Raw genomic sequence first — 21,468 nt, 5'->3', positions numbered from 1 at the left:
CTGTTTGCAAAGGGTGTACAACTGATTTGCAAAAAGATGTAAATCGAGTAGCAAATAAATACAATACCTATTATTAGACTTGCAATAAGTTGGTGTTCGAGAAGACTTGCAATAAAATGTGAATGATGGCATCATCTTTGATCAGATAACTTGATTGCACACATAGCTTCCACCTAGATAACAAAGAAATGCAATTTCACATGAAAATGAACCCCAGCCATTTGACAAAGAAAATGGAAAGGTCATTCGTGTTACGTCATAGCATGGAAACACGGTGCTGCCATTGCTATGCCCCAACAATTAAGGTGCTGACCACATGAGGCCTCGGTGATCATGCAGCAACACAGCAATTGGACTCCTGCAACCACTGAAAAACGAAGCAGAATTTACCTCCCCCCTGAGCCACAGAAATACATCTTGAAGAGATGGAGAAGTGCAGAGTTTTAGTCGTGGGTGGCACGGGCTTCATTGGGAGACAGGATGACGGCAAACCTGGTTCAGGACCACCCTGCCTATGTCCTGATGTGACCGGACTACCGGAGATCAGACTTGATATTAGACAAGCTCCAAAGGCTGCTGTCCTTCAATGCACAGGGAGCCCAGCTCGTCGAGGTGTCGCTGGACAACCACACGAGCCTTGTCATCACCATGTCGACCTTGTCCAGGAGCACAACCTAAAGCCCTCCTGTAGCTACGCTATACTAGTACTAGATCAGCACGTAAAGATACTTTTTGACATGATTTCAAAAACATGTCTGACTGCTACGATATTAGACAAGCTTACAGTGTTTTTAGTCATATAAAGACATTTTTTAACACGCTATTGAAGTCGTCTCAAAATGACACAGAGTTAGACACGCTTTAAAGCATCATTATCCTTTAAACATGTTGTAAAGCGTATCAAACAATTGTCTATAGCCAGGTAAAGATGCTTTCTGACTTGATTAGAAAAACGTATCGTATTGATACAAAGTTTGACATGCTTTAATGCATCATTATCCCCTAAACATATTGTAAAGTGTATCAAACAATTGTCTATAGCTAGGTAAAGATGTTTTCTGGCTTGATTAGAAAAACGTATCGAATTGATACAGAGTCTGACACGCTTTAAAGCATCATTATCACCTAGACACGTTGTAAAATATATCAAACAATTGTCTATAGCCAGATAAAGATGCTTTCTGACTTGATTAAAAAAATGTATCAAATTGATACAAAGTTTGACACGCTTTAAAGTGTCATTACCCCCTGGACACATTGTAAAGCGTATCAAATAATTGTCTATAGCCAGGTAAAAAATGCTTTCTTACTTGATTAGAAAAAACATATCGAACTGATACAAAGTTTGACATGCTTTCAATCGTGAATAGCATGTAGACAAGTCGTAAAGTATATCAAATAACCATCAATAGGCACCCACGGGCAAAACAAATAAACAATTACAATATATTATAGTTGTCGTTTGCTATTGAGCCTTCACTATTGAAAAAATAAAATTGGATAGGGACCTAGATAAGACAAACTGGACGAAAACATTAGCATACACTTTGCAACAATATAACATGAGAAAATTATTGATACAAAGCATTTCAAGCTTGATCGATTTAGAGGAAAGCAAAAGGCAAGTGTTGAAAGAAAAAGGAATGAAATCCTTCCAAACATATCCTATCAATTAGACATGCTCCAACAGAAACAAAAGCAGGTGTCAGACCAGAGGTTGTTATAAAGTAAATTGCAATAGTAGATAGATGAGAGACCACTAACAAGTTTCCTAACTGCTACTACACAAAAACATCCTTGATTGTGAGCAAACAAAGTACAAATAGCGTGTTTCTGCATTACATGATGAAAGTGTACAACAAAATTTTTTTAAAAAAGGGAAAATAATGGTCTGCTTGCTGGAATGTCTGTCAAAACTGAAGTTAGCATAAATCTGGACATGAAACCTGCAACAACTTTTTGTGAAGGAAATAAACAGAAAGTAACATTTCATCTGGATGCGCTGTACCTGATCCACAATTTGTTCAACAACGTCATAAGAAAGAAACAGATCTGATTCATTCAGAATAGCTCGTCGGATACAGGAATCTACTATATAATATAAATAAAATAGAAAATAAATTAGAGGCGAAAGAAAGGACAATCTTAATTTCCCAGGAATAAAGTGTACAACAGAATTTAAAAAAAAGCAAAATAAGAAAGAAAGTACAATCTTAATTTTACAGGAATAAAGTGTACAACAGAATTTAAAAAAGGAAAATAAGGAAAAAATCATGGCTCCTACGAATCAAACTGCCACTAGTAGAGAATTGACTTTAGTCCCGGTTGGTAGGGTGCAAATCTCCCAAAAATCCATCCGGGATAAACGGGGGGGGGGGGGGTCTTTTGTCCCCGAAATCCCGAGCTCCTAGGAGGCCCCCCACACGCACAAGTCACAAGTCACGCGATTTTTCACGCGAAATATGCGCGTGCACGCTGCGTGGGATTCGAACCCACAACCTTCAGCCTCGCGCATAGCTTCCTTGCCATCCCACCTACACACCACATTTGACTATATAGGGGATGCTATCCTTTTGTATTAACTTGTGGAGGACCCTTTTATCCCGGTTGGAAACACCAACCGGGATAAAAGACCCCATTTTATCCTGGTTGGTATTACAAACCGGGATAAAAGGGTTCGAGGGATTTAGTCCTGTTTCAGTCACCTCGTTGGGGATCCTTTTATCCCGGTTTGAAACACCAACCGGGATAAATGACCCACTTTTATCCCGGTTGGTATTACAAACCGGGATAAAAGGCTCTCGACCCTTTTATCCCGGTTGGTGTTACCAACCAGGATAAAAGGGGGGTCTTTTATCCCGGTTGGTGTTTCAAACCGGGATAAAAGGCCTCTCATGGTCTTTTTTTCCCACTAGCCTTTGCAACCGGGATAAAAGGTCCCGGTTGGTGAGCCCCCCACCAGTGACCGAGCTTTAGTCCCGGTTGGTGAACCTTTTGTCCCGGGCTAACTTTAAACCGGGACAAAAGGGGACGCATCGAAAGCCAATTCTCTACTAGTGTGCGGCTGCCAATATGAGTCTTGCAGGCTTACCATTGAGCTAGCAATGTATATCTATCAAGAGTCTAAATAAAATTACTTTTGACTGAACCAAACCCACCCAGGCACCTGCAGCCCTAATTGGCAAATCTATCCGGCCTTCCGTCCCAGACATGTGCGCCGCTACCCCTAGAATCCACTTGCGCCGCCGCCCCTGGAAGCCCCCGCCGCCGCCCTGTTAGCCCCAGGTCCCGCCGCCTCCGCCCCTGCAAGCTCACGTCGGCGCCGCCGCCCCTGCGAGGCCCCGCCGGCGCCGCCCCTGGTAGCCCCCACCGGCTTCGCCCCTGCAAGCTCCCGCCTGCGCCTCCACCCCTGCAAGCCGCCTGCGACGCTGCCCCTGGAAGCCGCGGGCGCCGCCCCTGGAAGCTGCCTGCAAAACCGCCCCTGGAGCCACTGGTGCAAAATTCAGGTAATTAGGAGCCTGGGACTTTTACTGCTTAACATCTTGACGTTTAGGATTAAAAGCCTATTATGACGTGCAGTATATACTCGATCACATTGTGTTCCTTTTCCTTTTCTTCTTTTGACACATACAAGAACGAGAGGGTTCAGTTGTCCTTGTTCTGAAAAGGGCTATAAAACAAGGAGACAGTCGACAGAACAAAACAAAAAAATTTGATAGTTTTTGAAAGATTAAAACTTTGATAGTAGGGCAGAATAATTTCTTGCAAGGAATATTTGTGTTGAATATTTTCTGCATCTGCTTGTTGGACGTGCATTTCTCCTCTGGCCACACTATTGCAGTGTTTTTTCTATGCCATTGCAATTTGCACACGAGTGTAGAATTATTTCCAGCATGTTTTTGCGCAAATTGTTATATGTAGTAGTACTCACTGTTGTAGTGCTATTTGAAAGCACATGAAAGCTGTAGGAAAGTGCAAGGAAGTTGAACTTTAGAGTACTTTCCATTTCTTTTCCTTGTTTTGTACACACACAAAGGCAGGCTTCAGTTGTCCTTGCTCTGGAAGAAGCTGAAGAACAAGTAGACAAAGCAGCACAAGTGAAATTTGATGCTAACATTTTTGTCTCTGGAACAACAAATTTGACGAAGTTCAGTGGCCATAAGTAGTACTGATATAAATTATATTATCTTTTTAATTATCCCTTTGTTGTGCACAAATAAAATCCGATGGTGATATTTGTAGATTAGTTTCCTGCATTTTCTTCTCGAGCTTGGCCAATGGCCACAAGTATGTAGGTTAATTTGCTGGCATTTGCTTGTCGACGACTTTGGCCATTGCAACAAAGCTGTAGGCTTCGGAATAGTCACTAGCATTTTCTTGTAGACTAAAATACTACACTTCAGTATATACCCTACATATTACTCAAATTACTCTGCATACATTTTGTCTTGCATAAAGATGGAACTCCGGTTCAATGCATGCATATTATTGGCAATGTGGCAATATACTGAAATTTTTTGTATTCAGTGTCTGCAAGACTGATCTCATAATTCTGACAACATTAGGGCTATTAATAGACTGAGCATAGTGGGTCTGTACTCTAGGAAGCATTGCTATGTCAATAATAGGCTTAAAATCTTGACGTTTAGGATTACTTGTTGCTTATGTTCTCTCATATTTAGCATGCTGATGGAACTTGTAAAAAATTGCAAGCAATACCACAGTATTTCAAAACTAAAGCATGTACATGAATTTCATATTACTGCAAATTAAAGCAGCTGATATGTTTTATTTAAATTTAACAGCTCCTTACATAGGGTGATGGATCGAAGTTGGATGAAAAAATCAAGATGGGAGACCGCATATGAAGACGGTGTTGAAGAATTTTTGGCTTTTGCTTACCGGGACCTTCCACATGATAGCGAGATATTGTGTCCGTGTAAAAAGTGCAAGAATAGAATAACCCAAAGTCGTGATGAAGTTAAGACACATCTGAGGTGTGACGGTATTCTTCAAGGTTATACTACTTGGGTTCATCATGGTGAGAATTATGACAGACCATCAATTGCATTTGTTGATATGCCAAATATCAGTTCGTTGCCTGCTTCGGGTATAGTACAAGGTCGTCGGGATGGAGAATTGGATAGCATGCAAGAACTGCTACATGCTGCATTTGGTAGGGCCGCGGGTTTGCCTCAAGGTGAAGCAAATGATTTTCAGTCAGGATTTGTAGATATGGAACATAATGCCCCAGAGGATTTTGTGAATCCAGCTCAAGGTGATGATTTGAGGAGGGATCAGGGTATATATGGAAGGTTCTTGAAGGATGCACACGTAAGGTTATACCCTAGTTGTAAATACTCAAGGCTGTCATTTTTGGTGCACTTATTGTCGGTGTTTTAGACCGGCAACCCGCCTAGGGGGTACCCTAGGTGGTCTTTTATGCGGTAAGAGCCGTCGAGAATCAAGGAGTCAATGGTGACGCAAGGAACACGATTTAGACAGGTTCGGGCCGCTAGATCGCGTAATACCCTACGTCCTATATGTTTGTTTGTATTGATTGTAGATGTACTTGGAGTTGTTCTATTTGAGGGGGGTCCCTGCCCGCCCTTATATACACGGGAGGGCAGGGTTACAAGTTCCAGTCCTAGTCGAGTACAATTATAGAGTTCTACTCGGTTGGGTCCGAGTAGTTTCCATACTCCTACTTGACTAGTCCGAGTGGGATAAGCCTATCCCCTTGTCTTGATCGTATCCGAGTACATCCCTTAGTGGGCTGTTCAAGGTTTACTCGTGGGTCTGGGGTGCATGCCTGACACTTATATCACTTGAAGTACTTAAATGGTTGGTCACAAGAATCTTTTGGAGCACTATTGGGACTACTATCTTCTACACTACCTCCTGAAGCAAATCTACATAAGACATGTTATGAAGCGAAGAAGATCATTCGTGGATTAGGTCTTGATTATGTGAAAATCCATGCATGTCCCAAAGATTGCATGCTATTTCGAGGTGAACATGCCAAAAAGGATGTTTGCCATGTGTGTGAGAGCTCTTGTTGGAAAGATGTTAAGGAGAATGCTCATCAGCTAAACCTAAGGGGAAAAGGAAACCAGCAAAAGTGTTGCGGTATTTTCCATTGATACCTAGGATCTAAAGGTTATTTTCAACTACCAAAACTTCAGATGATATGCGATGGCATGAGGAGGGCCGTACGAAAGATGGAAAACTACGACATCCAGCATATGATGAAGCTTGGAAAGACTTTAATGCTAGGCATCATGAATTTGCAGAAGATGCTCGTAATGTTCTCCTTGGTCTTGCAAGTGATAGATTTAACCCCTTTGGGAATCAGAATTTAAAGCACAGTACATGGCATGTAATGCTCGTTCCTTACAACCTACCACCTTGGATCTGCATGAAGCAAACATCTTTTATGTTGTCAATGATCATCCCTGGACCAGATTGTCCAGGTAATGATGTGGACATATATTTGCAGCCCCTGATTGATGAGCTTTTACTGTTGTGGGATGGAGTTGAAACATTTGATGCCTCTTCAAAAAAAGGAATTCTCTCTCCGAGCTGCACTATTGTGGACATAAATGATTTTCCAACATTAGATTACCTATATGGATGGAGCACATGTGGTACATATGCATGTCCTTCTTGTGGTCCAGCGACAAAATCAGTTCGCCTGAAGAATGGTAAAAAGTCGTGCCATATGGGTCATTGTCGATGGCTGCTAGAAAATCATAGATACCGAAGGCAAAGGATGCAGTTTGATGGCTCGATAGAGACTGAACTTGCACCTAAAACAATGAGTGCCACTATTGTTCTTAAAATGTTAGAAGGGAAAGAGTTTGTTCTAGTGAAAAAGGTGTGCACAGCAAAGAAGGACAACAAGATAGGCAAGAATAAGGAAGTGGCGGCTGAAAGTGCTACGAAACGCAAGCGTAAAATAAAGGACAAAATAAGGAGTCAGATGGGAGTGGTGCTAAGGAGAAGAATCCTAAAGATTGGTTGAAAAAGAGGTCAATTTTCTTCAAGCTACCATATTGGGAACACAATAGATTAAGACACAATCTAGACGTAATGCACTTAGAGAAAAATGTGAGTGACAACTTTATCTCAACTTTGTTGGCTATTTGTCATAAAACAAAGGATGACCTTAATGCATGACTAGATTTAGTTGAACTTGGAATTCGAGAGGATCTTCATCATGTTGTAGATAATGAAGGAAAGCAGTCGCTTCTTGATGCACCTTTTACCATGTCTAGAGAGAAAAAGGAGATCCTTTACTCAGTAATTAAAAACCTTAGGACTCCTGCTGGATATGCATCAAACATGTCTAGGTGTGTGAACATGAAAGACTTTACATTGAGTGGACTAAAGAGTCATGACAATCATGTTTTACTACATGACATTCTTTCAGTGACGCTCCGATCCTGTTACCCTAGCAAAGATGGAGGATAGTGGTTGAATTATCTAATTTTTTCAAGATGTTGTGCTCCAAGGTGATAGATGTGGATTAGAGTATTGTGATGACACTATATGATATGGAGAGAACTTTCCTGCCATCATTCTTTACTGTGAGCATGCATTTGGTAGAAGAAGTTAAACTTGGTGGCCTTGTTCAGTACCGGTGGATGTACCCCATGGAGAGGTATGCAACTACATTTAATTTGCATTGTCAATAATTGTTCAATAATTTTTGCAACTTACATATGTCCATAATTGCATATAGATTTTTTGTTCAGCTAAAGGCACTTGTGAAGAATAGAGCTCACCCAGAAGGTTCAATTGCTGAAGGATATTGCATGGAGGAGTGCCTGGACTTTTGTTTGAGATTTTTAGAAGGAACTACACATTTTACTAAGCCATCTAGAAATCCTGAACCTTCTGATGAAAAAAAGGCATGTACTTGTTTGATAGTGCTGGTGAACCAATTGGAAAGCATACCGTTGTCAACCTTGACAAGCATCTTCTTGTTCAGGCGCATCGATATGTCTTGCGATATTGTGATGAACTTGAGGACTTACGCAAGTTTGTTCATATAGTGCTTCATGTTATGTTTATTTTTGTAGTAATTTGATGACATGACACTGATTCGATTGTTGTAGAGAATTCTTGGAAGAGGTGAAAAGCAAAATGGGTCCATCATCTAATTTGACATCTTGTTCCATAGAGCAGTTGATCGATGAACACTTTCCTGATTGGTTGGAGCAAAAGATGTGGAAATCTTAAATTGATGCATTTTAGCCATACCATTAATAGATGGAATGGATCTAATATAAATCCTTATACAAACAGATTATCCTAGGGGATGTAACAAGCATCACGGCAAAGGTTGGAGCATTGGCTGCAAAACCTAGCAGATGTGGTGTGAGATGTAGTGGATACAGTATTAATGGTTTCAGGTTCCACACTATGAGCCGTGAGGCTGCATGCTTGACACAAAATAGTGGCATAGTGAACATCTCACATGATGGTGTGAATTATTATGGTAGATTGTGAGATATAATTGAATTGTCATATGTAGAGTACAAGGTAGTGCTTTTCAAAGGTGAATGGTATGATGTTCATCATCAAGCTGGGTTACGACAAGATGAGTTTGGATTCACCCTTATGAATTTTTCTCAAAAGATACACACAGGATGAAAATTAGAGCATGATCCTTTTATTTTCTCTTCACAAGTGCAGAAAGTCTTTTATGTCCAAGATCCAAAAGCTCAAGCATGGCACACCGTGGTGAGAGTTATCCCACATGATAATTTTGACATGGGTGCTCAATTGTTGGTTGATGAAACAGATTAGAACAATATAGTCTTTTGTACCACTGAACATCATGTATTATTTTATCCCTAGTAGTCCTCTCTTTGCAAGTGTAGTAGAAGACATTTCTGGTTGGTTTGATGCCATATGTTTATTATGTCGGACCCACACATGGAAATAAAAAAATTCAACGATTAACCTCTGCTCCATCCATTCATTCAATTTCTCTCGTACTCATCGTCATCCAACTACTCGTTGCCTCTTCATCCATCGGTGCCACCTGCATCTTGCCCCATTCTCGTCGTCACCCAGGCGTTGCGCATCTTGTCGTCCTCAACATCGCCCAAGCAAGCACTTGTCCTCCTCGTGCCTAGCCTCATTCCCGCTTCAAGTGCTAGGCCACAGCACCTCTGACCGCCATGAGCAGTAGTGCGTCCTCCTTTTCTTGTCGCTTCTATCCACCTCCCTTCTATAATCCACTCCAAATCGTTCCAATCAAGTGCAAAATTGAACCCCCAATTGCTAGATGTGGATGCCTTAGAACCTAAAGGGGATGGACATCATTGAGAGGAGGGCGTGAGGTCCCAGCCTCCGCCCCTGCTTGCGTTGCCTGCTGACTATCACTGCGCCCCCCCCCCTAGCGCCATGCCCTCGCTGGCACATGGCTGTACTTGGTTGACTGCAAGGAGGCACTCGACTCCTTGTTTCCTTTCCTCTTCCTCCTTTCTCCTTCACCCCTTAGGTCCAGGAGGCGGGTAGGGCGTGCAGCCTGAGGGAGCAGCTGCCCGCCAAGGCGAGCAGCAGTAGTGCGTGGTGAGCACGGGGAGGGTTGGCCACACGGGCGACGGAATGGTGGCGCACGTCCTGCGCCGCCGCCAGCAAGCGCGCTGTGTGGGCGGGACAAAAGAACAGGAAGAAAGGCTGGACCTCGGGTCAATTGCAGTAAAGATTGGAGTACTTTTTGCAAAATCATCCAGAACTATTCCAAAGACTGCGGGTTGATTACAAAAAAGTTGAGGGACTGTTTTTGCAAAACAATCATGACGATTGGAAGAAACAACCACATTTTAATATTAGGTAGAGATATTGGAGGTAATTTAATGTGAACTGTAGTTTTAAGTGAAAGATGGCTTAAGTTATAATCTTCACTTCCAAACCCACAAACCAAAACGTGGATAAGAGTTCCCTCTCTCAGAGTCCTCCTTAATTCCGTTGCAAGCAATGTACGAAATAGCGGGGTATAGTGAGGTTATAACGGTTGATGCTAGCTATCACTACAACAGCATTGTACTAATTAGCGGGCTATAGCGGTTGAGCACAGCTCTACGCTAAATCTCATAGCCCGCTATTTTGTACATTGGTTGCAAGTTAAATAAAGTACTAAGACTATTTCTTGTTGCTCAAACTTGCTACAGAAGGACATAATTTCACTACTCTTTGAGGGCATGCATTTGATTGCTGCAGCGTGTAGGTGTTGCTGGAGGTGTTTGGATCCTGGAGCTAAAGTTTAGTCACATCGAATATTCGGAGGCTAATTAGAAGAATTAAATATGAGTTAATTATAAAACTAATTACACAGATGGCGGCTAAACAGCGAGACGAATCTATTAAGCCTAATTAATCCATCATTAGCAATTGGTTACTGTAGCAGCACATTGTCAAATCATGAACTAATTAGGCTTAATAGATTCGTCTCGCCGTTTAACCTCCATCTGTGCAATGGATTTTGTAAATAGTCTATGTTTAATACTCCTAATTAGTATCTAAACATTCGATATGACAGTGGCTAAAGTTTAGCCATGGGAACCAAACGGGCTAAGTCTGAGGCATGGGAATTTTGGGTTGGGCTCACTAGTGTATAATCAGTCAATTTTGCTACTGCTATGCGACATAGGGGGTGTTTGGGTACCAGGTGCTACACTTTAGATGTGTCACATCTGATGTTCGGATGCTAATTAGAAGGACTAAGCATGAGCTAATTATAAAACTAATTACATAGATGGAGTCTAATTCGCGAGACGAATCTATTAAGGCTAATTAATCCATCATTAGCAAATGGTTACAGTAGCACCACATTGTCAAATCATGGACTAATTAGGCTTAATAGATCTGTCTCATGAATTAGACTCCATCTATGTAATTAGTTTTATAATTAGACTATGTTTAATACTCCTAATTAGTATGCAAACATCCGATGTGATAGGTGCTAAAGTTTAGCATGTGGGAGCCAAACAGGCCCATAATATTTGTTGCAGCCACATGCATATTTGATGCACTACGGGATTCAGGAGCTTTGCCGATTGCCCAAAAGCACTCGGTAAAGCGTTTGCCAAGTGTTATACTCGGTAAAAAATTTGACGGCAAACACTCTTTGCCCAGTGTTTTTTGTCGGGCACTCGGCAAAGACTTTGCCGAATGCCCAAAAAACACTCGGCAAACATTTTTTTCAAAAAAAATAAAAAAACAATGATGCACACCACCTCCACCAACCACGCCACTGCACGCCACCTCCACTAACAGCACCGCCACCATCGCCGGTGAGCTCATCGCCACCCCGCCACCACCGCCTCGCCCGCGCCTGCCACCGCCACGCCACCACCACCACCACGCCACCTCCACCAAGCATGCCGCCGCCGCCCGCACCACGCCACCTCCACCAAGCATGCCACCACCGCCCACACCATGCCGCATCCACCTCCGCCACCACGCCTCCCGCCACCGCGCCACTGCTCTCGGCCAGGGGGCTGCAGCTCGCCTCTGGCCCGTGCCACCGTCCCCTCTGCCGTCGGGCCCCCTCCCTGGATCTCGCCGTTAGGGGAGGGAGGGAGGGAGGGATTCGGCGGCCCCTGCCGCCGAATCTCGCCGGTGGGGGAGGGAGGGAGGGGGCGGCCCCGGTCGCCAGATCTCGTCTGTGGGGGAGGGAGGGAGGGAGGGGGCGGCCCCAACCGTCGAAACTCGCCGGTGGGGAGGGGGCGGCCGGAGAGGGAGGAGGAGGGAGAAGGAGGGGCTGCCACCGCCCAGATCTCGCTAGTGGGGGAGGGAGGGAGGGGGCGGCACCGGCCGCTGGATCTCGCCGGTGGGGAGGTGGCGCCGGGAAGCGGGAGGGGAGGGGCTGCGCCAGGGAAGAAGGGAGGGGAGGGGGGAGTTGGGGAAGAAGGGAGGGGAGGGGGCGGCAGGGAAGAGAGAGGAAGCGGGGGGTGTTGATTTATGCGAAATTTTTTGTCGAGTGTGCCGATCTGGTGCTTTGCCGAGTGCCAGATCTGGGATACTCGGCAAACTTTTTTATCATTTTTTTCCTTTTCCTTATTTTTCTTATTTAAAAAATACTCTTTGCTGAGTGTTAAAAAAACACTTGGCAAACATTCGTTTGCCGAGTGTTTTTTTTAAACACTCGGCAAAGAGTTTGATTCCCGAGTGTTTTTTTGACAACACTCGGCAAAGAAGCTCTTTGCCGAGTACCTGAGGTAATGCACTCGACAAATATCCGGATTCCGGTAGTGATGCCTTTCAGTTGGTAATCTGGGCAATGCTGCTATTATTAGTACAGAATGTGTGGTTTCTTTCCGCATCAAATGGAATTCAAATTGTGGCCCGTTCCACACAAGAGTATCCATTGCGAATTTTTATTTTATTTTTAACCTTTTTAAATACATTTTTAAAAATAACTTCAGCAGAAGTTTATTTGCAGCGGGTGACCCTTTGCTCGGGCCAGACTACCAGACTCGGCAAGAAGCCTCTGCTGCGCCACATGCACTGGGAGGATCCCTCACACGCCTATAAGCAGCCTCCTGCTTCTCCTCCTCGATCATTCTAGGTGGGTTTGGTGGAGGAGGAACCCAACACCTAAACTGATGGTATGGTTTAAGCTCTGTGCTATGGTATGGGAATAGGTGGATTCTAGGATCATATTTGTCGGGTCCATCTATCCACTGAAAGAAATCACAAGGCGCGGCAAGAATTGGATCAAAAATCCACTTGCACACATAGAAGGCTCTTCCGGCTCACCTATGCTTCCACGCCACATCTACAAAGAGGTACCGGAAGGGCAGGAGTTACGGGAGCACCAGCATTGGACTCGCCGACGTAACGCACATACCACCTACGCCGCTTGTATTCACAACCGAACAACATCATCTCACCTACACATCAAGTGCCAGTAAATTAATACACAAATAAACTTTAAACATGTAATTCATCTAACTATATACATCAATTCGACAAAATACAAACACTCCATCTATAAAATACAAACACTTAACCATATCAGCTATAGCAACTATATTAAGGAACAAAAATATGACACAAATTAATTGAACATATTGCAAAAAAAACGTCATGTACACTATGTCATGTACACTACACAATTTCATGCCAACTTACACAATCCCACCATCAAACATACAAATTAAACAATCCATCTGCATAATACAAACACTTCACCATATAAACTATATTGTAAACTAAACATATTGGACATATTAATTGGATATATTGCAAACAAAAAAATACACATGTCATATACACTACACAATTGGATGAATATATACCTAAATCGAAGCATTCAACAATTTCTACACGTCAATATCACGGGCAGAGACTCTGTTATGTCTGAATTACGCATCATCTAACACATAACAATATTGCATTTCATTCAAAATTGAAATCATCAACCTAACCCTATGTCACCTAAACATCCTCCGATCTACCAAATGCAACACTAAACCAAGGGAAAGAGTAGGGGATACCTTCCACACAAAGCGTTGACTAATCCTAAACTTTCCCCCACCGAAATCGCCGGATTTTGGGTGGATTTGGGGTGGGGCAGCGGGCGGCGGCGGCAAGAAGCTCGGGCGCGGGTGTTCTGGAGGAAGAAGAAAGGAGGGAGGGAGGAAGGAGCCGGCACGTGTGTAGGGGGGCTCTGCCGCGCCAGGCGGGCTGGCGCGTCGAACGCCTGCCCACGTCAGCGCCTGCCTGGCCCGGCGCCTCTGCCGCGTCTGGCGGTCTAGCGCGGGCAAAAGGGTCACCCGCCACAAATAAACTTCCGCTGAGGTTATTTTTAAAAATATATTTAAAAAAAAAGTTAAAAATAAAAAAAATTCATCCATTGCAGACCACAGCAAAACCTTGGAGCTACTCATCTGTCATGATTCGTGAATGCTTTCTTTTTTTTTGAAAAAGAATGATTCATGAATGGTGACGATGAAGATGGATCATCATCGGTTTTAACGGAGACCCAGAGGCCCTCTTTGAATCCAGTCCATCCATTCAAAAAGTCGCAGTCAAAAGTCGAAGCCTGTTGCTGATCGATTCCACTGCAGCACACCCTCTTCAACAATGGCGGTCAAGATCCTGCCAGGCCAGAGCTAGTCAGGAGGAGGTGTGCCGCTGCAGCAACCTAGCTACTACGGCTAGCAAAGCCTAACCTACGCAGGACAAGGACGCGTCGTCACCTCCGAGAGATCCATATGTCTTCTTCTTGACTTGCTGCATCCACTGTAGCCATGGCAGCCTCGTGTTCGTCCTTGGATTGGGTGGCCTTTTCTCTTCTGGCTTGCTCTTCGCTCTCCCTTTCTTCCTTCTGCGATTCACAGGTCGCCATGGATGGATGGAGTTTCTTCTATTCTCTGTGTTGCAGGGCACATGAAAGAAACATGGATGGAGCATGTCAGCATATGCCTCTTCGTGAAGCGCATGCATCAGCTAGCGCAGAGTTGATGATGATGATGATGCAGGAACGTTGACCGGAAAGAGCCTGGCCTGGCCGGCGTCGCGTTTTCAGGTCACAAGATCTTGGCCCGTGACCGTGAGTAGTGTCTTCATATCGTTTGGCAGCTAAAAATAAGTTTTTTTTTCTCTCTATACAATGAGAGTCAGTGACTGATGGTTGCCGTCAGACGTCTGTTTACCTGGAACTAGGCCCTTGTTTACATCACCCCCAACTCCCAACTTTAGTATTATGCAAAAAGAAGATTCCCCATCACATCAAACTTGCGGTACATGCATGGAGTACTAAATGTAGATGAAATTAAAAACTAATTGCACAGTTTTGTTGTACTTTGCGAGACGAATCTTTTGAGCCTAATTAGTCAATGTTTGGACAATAATTCACAAATACAAACGAAACGCTACAGTGTGCTACAGTGCCAGCACAGTAATTTAGCACCTCCCAATTTGGCCAACTAAACAAGGCCTAGTTTTGACTTCTGATTCAGCACAGCGAGCAGTAACCAAAGTTTTTATCGTCAGTTCCAAACCAATTGCTGGTCCTGTCACATTGAATATATTAAACATAGACTAATTACAAAACTAATTACATAGATGGAGGCTAATTCACGAGACGAATCTATTAAGCCTAATTAATTCATGATTAGCACATATTTACTGTAGCATCACATTGTCAAATCATAGACTAATTAGGCTTAATAGATTCGTCTCACGAATTAGCCCCTATCTGTGCAATTGGTTTTATAATTAGCTCATGTTTACTAAGCATTCGATGTGACAAGGACTAAACTTTAGTTCGTGGAAAAAAAAAAAAGCTCCTCATGCTACCACTTACCACTTGTCCACTAGTATTGCTAAACATTCATGGCTCTTGTTCTTTGCCTGCCTTCATGCTTTGCATATGGAGTCCTTGTACACAAACTTTCTTGTGTCTTCTCCAGCCATTGCAAGAATCCAATCCACTCCATTCAAACTTAGCAAACCACTTTTCAGTTATGAGAAAGGCAACATCCAACATTCAATAGCACCGCCTTAGAAATGCGGGTTTGGTTTAGTTCTAGTTTTCCATTAAGAAACTGAAATCGATTCATTGTAAATGTGGCGACAAATCCTTTTACTATGATCCAGGATCCTATTCTTATTCTTCTCGACTGTGTCGATTAGTCCTTTCAAATTGAGAGCTTCAAATTCTTAGTTAGATTTATTTCATATGCATCTACAATTTCAGATTGCGTGGTTACACTTTTTTGCTTGTGTTCTTCGATTCGCTTGCAGGGAAAGCCTTCATGGAGAACACAAAGGAGTGAAAGGTATAATTTTGTATTCTGATCCGGTACTAAAAGCGGATTTTCTAGTAGTGAAAAGCATACTTTTGGATTTGTAACATGGACCAAACAAGTTAACTAGCTCATGAAATAAAATCGTTCAACAAAAATGGTAGATAATTAAGTAGACGCTGTTTCAAGTAAATTTGACCCTGGGGTCCCCAACGCTTTGCCCTGCTACCTAGCTAGGGCAGGCCCGCAAGAACTGAGGCCATGGTAGCGTGTAGGTAAAAGTCCGCTCCTCCGTCCCACCATAAGCCTTCTGCTGGCGCACCACCTGCAACTCCTTCGTGTCCATGTTGACAGAGAAGAGCCACCTCCACGTGCAATGGTTCCTTGCTGACAAGACGGCGATCCCAGTGCCGACGGCGATAACGTGCACCACGGTCCGCTCCAGTCTCTTCTCCGGGCAGCCGGCTTGAAGCCCGCGTGCAACCTCAGACAGCTTGGGGATGCTGTGCTCCAGCACCCACTCGCCGCCGATGCCGCCACGGACGCGGCGGAAGAACTCCAGCTCCTCGCCGTGCACGTGGATGATCCATGTCGACGGCGGCCATGTGGGATTGGCGCCGGCGCCATGGACGACGGTGAACGCAGATCTCCAGGGAGCCTTCGACTTGTCAATGCCGAAGGGCAAGCAGACCTCGGAGAGTTCCAGGCTGACGTTGTCAAGGACTCTGACGTTGCCGGTAAGCGAGTCCAGGTAGATGGATCCATCGACCCGACCGGCGACGTGCCCCATGTAGTTGCTGCCTGCCGACGGCGGCCTCAGGAAGCGCCAGCCGTCGCCGCCATCGGCGGCGGAGAACACGCAGACGCCGTGGAAGCAATAATACAGCACCCTGAAGTTCGATATGGAGATCTTACCGTCGCCGTCGAGCAACGCGACGACGAAGCCGGCCCGCTTTCCCGGCGGATGGGGGATCCCTTGGTACCGGCGTGTCAGTGGGTCGCAGACGCTGAGGTTTGGCGGGGAGTTCTGTCTGTCGCAGAGGACGACGAGGCCGCCGTGGCAGTCAGCCACCTCCCAATCCGTCACCAGTAGAGAATGCGCTGCAAAAAAAAAATCCCGAGCTCCCAGGAGACCCCAAACGTCGCAAGTCACAAGTCACGCGATTTTTCACGTGAAGTATGCGCGTGCGCGCTACGTGGGATTCGAACCCACAACCTCCAGCCTCGCATATAGCTTCCTTGCCATCCCACCTACACACCACATCTAACTATATAGAGGATGCTATCCTTTTGTATTAACTTGTGGGGGACCCTTTTATCCCGGTTGGAAACACCAACCGGGATAAAAGACCCCCTTTTATCCCGGTTGGTATTACAAACCGGGATAAAAGACCCCCTTTTATCCCGATTGGTATTACAAACCGGGATAAAAGGGTTCGAGGGATTTAGTCCTGTTTCAGTCACCTCGTTGGGGACCCTTTTATCCCGGTTTGTAATACCAACCGGGATAAAAGACCCCCTTTTATCCCGGTTGGTATTACAAACCGGGATAAAAAGCTCTCGACCCTTTTATCCCGGTTGGTGTTACCGACCGGATAAAAGGGGGGGTCTTTTATCCCGGTTGGTGTTTCAAACCGGGATAAAAGGCCTCTCATGGTCTTTTTTTCCCACTAGCCTTAGCAACCGAGATAAAAGGTCCCGGTTGGTGAGCCCCCCACCAGTGACCGAGCTTTAGTCTCGGTTGGTGAACCTTTTGTCCCGGACCAACTTTAAACCGGGATAAAAGGGGGCGCATCGAAATCCAATTCTCTACTAGTGCGTGGTGGTGGTGATGCGCCAGTGGAGGAAGTCGAGGGCGAAGCGACCACCGTCGATGGGCGGCGCCAGCGGCGATGATGGCGAGGGCACGAACGCGATCGGGCGGACGCTGCTGCTGCAGTTGTGGTGCCAGCGGTTGTGGTAGTGCCTGATGACGACGGGCGGGTGGAGGGAGCCGGCGAGGCGGAGGAAGGCGCGGCCGCCGTCGGCGCTGGCGACGGCGCAGCGGAACTGTCGGCAGGCGCTAGCCGCGCGGAGGAGCCAAAGCGGGGAGTCGAGGCGGAGGAGGATCTGCCTGAGCAGATCGTCCAGGACGTCATGGATGCTCCTCGGCTCGACGGTGGTGTATCAAGAGTCCCAACTCTCTTTATGCTGACGGTTTAGAGGATTTGAACAGAGTGTCAAAACTCGCAAAGAGGAACAACAGAGTCCCAACTCCCTTTTTTTTTCCTTTCGATTCCTAAGAGCATCTCCAACAACATACGAAAAATTGCTGACCTAAAATCAGTTTTAGGTATAGGAGAGAAAATTTTCATGAAAATTTTATCCAACTCTCCAACAGCATACCTAAACTTGGATAAAACTTGGATAGGTATAAAGAGTTACATGTTTCCAGGGGGTTCGTAAAAAAGCCAAGACACAGAAAAACTATAAAAAAATTACATGTTTCAAGAAGGATCTTCCAGCAAAAGACCATGTCCATGCAATGGCGAGGGCAGCCCAAGAAGCTAAAAAATATTTTGGGGGGGGGCATGTAGGGGGCAGGGGCATGTAGAGCTCCCCATGTAGATCCGCCCCTGTGTGCACGATAAGAAGTCCCCTCCTACATCGTCTCGTTCGATCTCTCATCGTTCTTCCTCTGCGTATCCTCACATCCTTCCTCCTCCTTCTCATCGACCTCGGCCCCTATGTCAACTACCCCCAAATTGTTGGCGCTCGAGCTCACCTAGGCGACATAGATGGCAGCGCGGCGGTCGCGCCGGGGCACCGCTGCACCCCCGCTGAAGCGCAGGATTGATGAATCAAGGAGGTGTAAGGTTGGCAGGGATCAACAAATCAAGCTCCAAATCAAGCAAATCAAACTCTAAATCAACTTGTTGAGTTCCGAATCCATGGTCTCCGGGCAGTGGGCGGTGAGCTTCGGGTGGCCTATCTCGCAATGGCGATGCCGCTCCTCTACCCGCAGCGCCAACCGCACCGCTCTTCTTCTTCCCGCTTCCCCGTGCCACCCGTGGATGTGCCGGAGCCCTTGCGTCGATGGCTGCGGCGAAAGCGCCATGCGCCTTCCGCTTGGGGGCAGTGGGGGCGGTCGGAGATGGGATGGGGTAGGTGGTAGGCGGAGGAGGGGCTGTGGGAAGGGGGCCGTCCCCTTCCAGGGAGGCCCTGGCAGCCAGAGGTGTGGTAGCCAGAGGTGGGGAGGGCGGTGGCGGCGCAGGAATAAAGGAAGAGCAGACTGTGGCGTCACGAGGGACGAAGGGGAAAGAACAGAGCGAAAAAACGATTGGAGGCTCCCACCAGTAAATGGAGATTTAAGCAATCTAGTGTTTGGATTTGGTATATTTGCATATAAGAGAGAGAAATTTAGGTGATATACTAAAAAAATAGGGATAGAAATCCATACAGGTATGCTATTGGAGCAATTTTTTAGCTGTTTGGGTATCCTGATAGTTTTTAAGGGCCTGTTTGGGAGCACTCCTCTCCACGAAAAATTGCTCCACTCCACCAACTCCAAAAATTTCACAACCAAACGCATCTAGCTCCAGTAACTCCGGCTCCAGAAAAAAAGGTGGAGCAGGGGGTAGATCCATGTTTTTCGTGAAGTACCTTAAGAGGTGCTCCAAAAATCCCCTTTTCAGACCTCCTCGTGGAGTTGGTGGGTATTTGCCCACCATTACCACTCGTTACACAACTTACCGATTCGCGAAACAAAAAGAATCCTCCCATCACCCCCTCCCACCCTGCCCGCCCCGCCGCCCCTGCCTTCCACCGCGGTTGGCCGTACCCACCGCGCCGCTCACCCCTGCCCGCCGCGCCGCGCCGCCCCTGCTCGCCGCGTCGACCCTGCTCACCGCGCCACCCACTCGTGCCCACCGCGCTGCCCCTGCCTTCCACCGTGGCCGGCCGTGCCCACCGCGCCGCCTGCCCCTGCTCGCCGCGCCGCCCACCCCTTCCCGCTGCGCCGCCCCTGCTCGCCGCCCGCCCTGCCCGCTGCACCACCCCTGCTCGCCACACCACCTACCTTTGTCCACCGCACCGCCCATGCCTTCCACTGCGGCCGGCCATGCCTACCGCGCCGCCCGCCCCTGCCCGCCGCGCCGCCCCTGCTCGTCGTGCCACCCGCCCCTGCCCGCCTCGCCACCTTTGCTCGCCGCCCACCCCTACTCGTCGTGCCGCCCTGACACCCAGGAAGTAGAGTTCAATGGACTAGTTGCGCGACTGCTCCTGGCCTTCGTTTCCCTACGAGCAAAAGAGAAGAAGGGGAGAACTAAAGGAGACTGACAAGCAGGACCCATTCACATGGGTATATTGAACTTTACACAGCAAGACCTTTTGTTTCCGGAGCTGGATCTGTGCATTTTACCAAACATGTGGACAGCTCTGGTATTTTTTTGGAGTTGGTGGAGTGGAGCTGCAATGTGGTGGAGTTGGTGGTATGGAGCTCAAAAAATTAGAATGGAGTACTGCAAAACAGGCCCTAAGTATCATTTTTTAGGGTAGCAATCCATTTTACATTTTACATAAGCTGTGGACACGTAATTTTCCTTCTTCGATGCTACCTAGCTAGGCACTAGGCAGTTCTTAAAAAAAAAGAATAGTTTGGTTTGTACGAGGTATATATCTTACCTATTAAGCAAGGTTTCTGCTCTTAATTTTCTGGTTTGTCCAACTAATCGCATTGACGGATTGATTTGTTGCGATTTCCATCACTGATAGGTGGGCCCAGTCGAGTTCGTTTATTCCACGATGCTTCTTTTCCGATCTGCTTCTTCCCCGGCCCATCCCTCGTCGGGGCCCAAAGCTCGTCGCCTTGTGACCGTGTACAATTATAACGGGACAGGCGGGGCCAAAAGCTCGTCGCGTCTGCGGTCTGCATTGTTGGCCGCCACTTCTCCGATCCCTCGCTGGCCGTTAGGACTTCCGATCCTCGAGTGCGCCGACCTTGCTCACCGCGCAGCCTGCTCCTGCCCGCCGCGCCACCCCTGCTCGCCACACCGCCCGCCCTTGCTCACCACGCGCGCCCACCCCTGCTCGTCACGCCGCCCCTGCCCGCCGCGCCGCCCGTCCTTGCCCACCACGCGCGCCCGCCCCTGCCCACCGTGCCGCCCCTGCTCGCCACACCACCCGCCCTTGCCCACCACGCGCGCCCGCCCCTGCTCGCCATGCCACCCCTACCCACCGCGCCGCCCCTGCTCGCCATACCGCCCGCCCTTGCCCACCACGCGCACCCGCCCCTGCTCGCCGTGCCGCCCTGACACCCAGGAAGTAGAGTTCAATGGACTAGTTGCGCAATTGCTTCTAGCCTTCATTTCCTACCAGCAGAGGAGAAGAAGGGGAGAACTAAAGGAGATTGACAAGCAGGACCCATTCACATGGGTATAATGGACTTTATACAGCAAAACCTTCTGTTTCCGGAGCTGAATCTATGCATTTTGCCAAACATGTTGACAGCTCTGATATTTGTTTTGAGTTGGTGGAGTAGAGCTACAATGTGGTAGAGTTGGTGGAGTGAAGTGCTGCCAAATACCAATCCATTTTACATAAGTGGTTAGAGATAGCTATTTTTTTTGACACGTAATTTTCCTTCTTCGATGCTACCTAACCAGGCACTAGGCAGTTCTTAAAAAACAAGAATAGTTCGGTTTGTACGAGGTATATA

General features: G+C 46.6%; 1 pseudogene; it reads left to right on the top strand.

The window, feature by feature from the left end:
• Positions 1-4,904: 4,904 nt before the first annotated feature.
• On the top strand, positions 4,905-8,814 carry LOC140222133 (uncharacterized; annotated as a pseudogene).
• The last annotated feature ends 12,654 nt before the right edge of the window (positions 8,815-21,468 follow it).

The sequence above is a fragment of the Setaria viridis genome, chromosome 3 (assembly GCF_005286985.2).
Source record: "Setaria viridis chromosome 3, Setaria_viridis_v4.0, whole genome shotgun sequence".
Taxonomy (NCBI): domain Eukaryota; kingdom Viridiplantae; phylum Streptophyta; class Magnoliopsida; order Poales; family Poaceae; genus Setaria; species Setaria viridis.
The sequence above is the reverse complement of the archived record's forward strand: the minus strand, read 5'-3'. Positions and strand labels throughout refer to the sequence as shown.